Source organism: Canis lupus, chromosome 21 (genome assembly GCF_011100685.1).
Source record: "Canis lupus familiaris isolate Mischka breed German Shepherd chromosome 21, alternate assembly UU_Cfam_GSD_1.0, whole genome shotgun sequence".
NCBI lineage: Eukaryota > Metazoa > Chordata > Mammalia > Carnivora > Canidae > Canis > Canis lupus.
Window position 1 is genome coordinate 17,413,253 of NC_049242.1, and position 3,448 is coordinate 17,416,700.

Here is a 3,448-nt window from a genome sequence, read left to right on the forward strand (position 1 = left end):
TAATGGTGTGAAAGCAATATATATTCAGTAGAAACTGTACTTCAGATTTTAAATGTTGATCTTTTCCTGGACTAGCAATTTGTGGTATAGCACTCTCTCATGTAGCTGGGCAGTAGTAGTGAACCACAGCTCCCAGTCAGTCAGAAGATTATGAGAGTGAACACCTGATACACTTGCAGCCATTCCATTCCCATACAAACCATTCTGTTTTCCACTTTCATTTCCAGAGTTCAATCAATTACATGAAATATTCAACTCTTTATTACAATTAGCAATAATCGCGCCTCGGATAAACCTCATTGGCTACGATACTGCCACTGCGCAAAGCTAACTCTTTATTACAGAATAGGTTTTTGTGTTAGATGATTTTGCTCAGCTGTGGACTAATGTAAGGTTCTGAGCCCATTTAAGGTAGGCTAGGCTAAGCTATGATGTTCAGTAGGTTAGGTATATTAAATTCATTTCAACTTAATCATATGTTCAACTCATGGTAGATTTATTGGGATGTAACCCGATCATAAATCAAGATCTTAATAACAGGAAACTGAAAAGGCAATAATCTGAAAAGTACCTTACCCACAATACAGTGATACTATTCCTTATATTTAATTAAAGGAAATATTACAAAAGTTATAAGTAAGAAGATATCATTTATAATTGCAAAATATACAAAAATAAATACAAATATGCATCCTCAGAAAATATTCTTTAACATTGTGGTATGTCAAATGATGACACTGTTATAGATGATACATACTGTGATTGGATAAATAATAGCTGCCAAAGATGTCCACATCCACATCCTAGTCAGTGAAACCAGTGAATATGTCACCTTACATGGCAAAATGGATTTTGCATATGTAAATAAGTCCAGAGCTTAAAAATAAGGAGATTATCTTGCAATACCTGGGTGGCCCAAATCTAATCATATGAGCCTTTAAAATCAGAGGACACTCTTCAGCTAAAGTGAGAGATGGTGTCAGCAGCAAAAGCAGATTTGCAGCAAAGGGGAAAATAGAAGTGATCCCACCTAAGAGAAGGATTTGATATGCTGTTTATAAGATCCAGGGAGTTCCGTGCAAGGGCCAGAGAGAAGTCTCGAGGAACCAAGGATGGCTCCCTGGTGGCAGTCAGCAAGGACATGAAGGACTCAGTCCTTCAATCACAGAGTACTTCTGAATCACGGTCCTTCAATTTCAGTCCTTCAATCAGATTATTCAGCCAATAATCTACATGAGTTTGGATGTGGATTCTTCCACAGATGCCCCAGTAAGGAATACAGCCCTTGCTGATCACCCTGATTTCAACCTTACGAGACCTACAGCTGAGGAATCAACCCAACCCAGCTCCAGATTTCTAATTTACAGATCTGTGAATTGATCGATTTATGTGATGTGAAGCCTTAAATTTAGAGTAATTTGTTATGGAAATGTAGAAAAGTAATACACATATGAAGATATATAGCTTTTTTAAAAAGAACAAAAAGAAAAATATAAATATATAAAATATGAATATATAAAAACATTTATATATATATTTATATAAATATAAAATATGCCAACATGCTTAATGAAAAGGCTGAATACTAACACACATATGGACTCTCTCTCTCTCTTTCTCATTTTCTTTTTTTTTTTAACTTTATTTATTTATTCATGACAGACACACAGAGAGAGAGAGAGGAGAGAGAGAGAGAGAGAGGGGCACAGACACAGGCAGTGGGAGAAGCAGGCTCCATGCAGGGAGCCCGACGTGGGACTCAATTCCCAGTCTCCAGGATCACACCCTGGGCTGAAGGCAGCGCTAAACCGCTGGGTCACGGGGGCTGCCCCTCCCTTTCTTATTTTCATGTGCCTGTATACACAGAAAAGCAAAACAAAACAGTGCATAAAGACCGTTTTGTTACTAGTTTAAAAAGAGAAAAATAACTGAAAAGAAAAAAATGTGCTTAAGTTCTAAAATTGGGGGCATTTTAAATGATTATTTGAAATTATTAATGTTTTCTTGTTGCATTGTCCCTTCCTTATAAATTTAAATAGTAGTACAACATGTAGATTATTACAACTATAAAAAGAAAGGTTTTCCCAAACCAGTACCTTTGATGAGTTTGTGTTATTTGTCTTCCCAAGACCATACGCCCTCCTGTGGAGGAATTTAAAGCAGCTACACACAGATCTGGGTAAACTAACTTGTTTTGTTTCCCACCATCTAGGTTGTCCAACTGTCCACAGGGGCCACCATATAATTCCTGATATGAGATTAATCCCTGTTTCAAGTTTATAATCAGTCTTTGCTCTATCCATGAAAGAGATCATTTGCTATTTTAGCCTGAAGAATACTCATTTTCTGATCTTATGCCTCAACTTTAGTGATTAGATTCATGGTATTCTCTTTGAGAAATACCCTTCCTAAAGCCAGTTCAAAAAACAAGTTATGTGGGTTTTTTTTTTCTTTTTTTCCTTCTTCCTTTTCTCTTTCTTTCTTTTGTGCCTACATGCCAATATCTGAATCCCATTTTATCCCTGAATAAGAATTAGGTGGGCAAACAAGGATGCTAATCAGTTATAAATAAGAGGAATTTGATCCAGAGAGAGTCTACTCTGGCAGGATGATGAATTAAGATTCTTCAAGGTAGGAAAACCCAGTGATAAGTTAAATTCAGAATCCTTGAAGAGGACTTCAATTGAAGGATTAATACAAAGTAAAGTAAAGAGGATAAAGAAAATTAAACAAAGGTCTGAAACTAGGTAAATCCAGGGTGATATCCACAAACAACAGATTTGGGGATTGATCACGTATTAATAGGCATTCAAGTACAACATATGGGGTCAAGCTACATGTCAAGTTAAGTGTTTGTCCCAGTAATGTTCCAGGCACTCCAGATCCTCCAGTCCTGACCATTCTTTGTTTTTATCTATTAATTGAGGTTGTGGAATTCTGTTCTCAGTTGTTGATCCCATGGTCAAACATTGATGCCTGTTGGGATTGCCTCTGTATGCCTTGTCCCCCGCTGTATCCTAATCAGCTACAAATGAATGCCAGAAAATTGTACTTGAATCAAAGCAAACAAAAGACAGTAGGAGTGCTTGAGTAGTCTTCAGTGTTCCCCACTCTGCCAGACTCTCTTCTGATCTATGACTGTGTTATGTATTTCCAACTCCCTTTCATTTTTACTATTTCAACATGCAGTTTTCATCTTTCTTTCCCTCTCTATATCTGTCAGAGTTTAAAAGTAAATACCTCAAGAATTAGCACAAGCAAAGATATAAAAAATCAAAAGAATTTCCTTGGAGGATACAGAGAGAAACCCATCTTCCATATATGTGAGTGGGGTTGAAGAGGGCTGTCAGGAGGTAACAGACTGAACACAGGCTGCCCAGGGGCACTCATGAGTCCCTTCACACTCAGCGCAAGAATCACAAGTTGGCAACAGATTTTGATGGAATGA

General features: G+C 37.2%; 1 pseudogene; it reads right to left on the bottom strand.

Annotated features, from left to right (window-relative positions):
* Positions 1 to 203: 203 nt before the first annotated feature.
* LOC119877385 lies at positions 204 to 329 on the bottom strand (annotated as a pseudogene).
* Between the last annotated feature and the right edge of the window lie 3,119 nt (positions 330 to 3,448).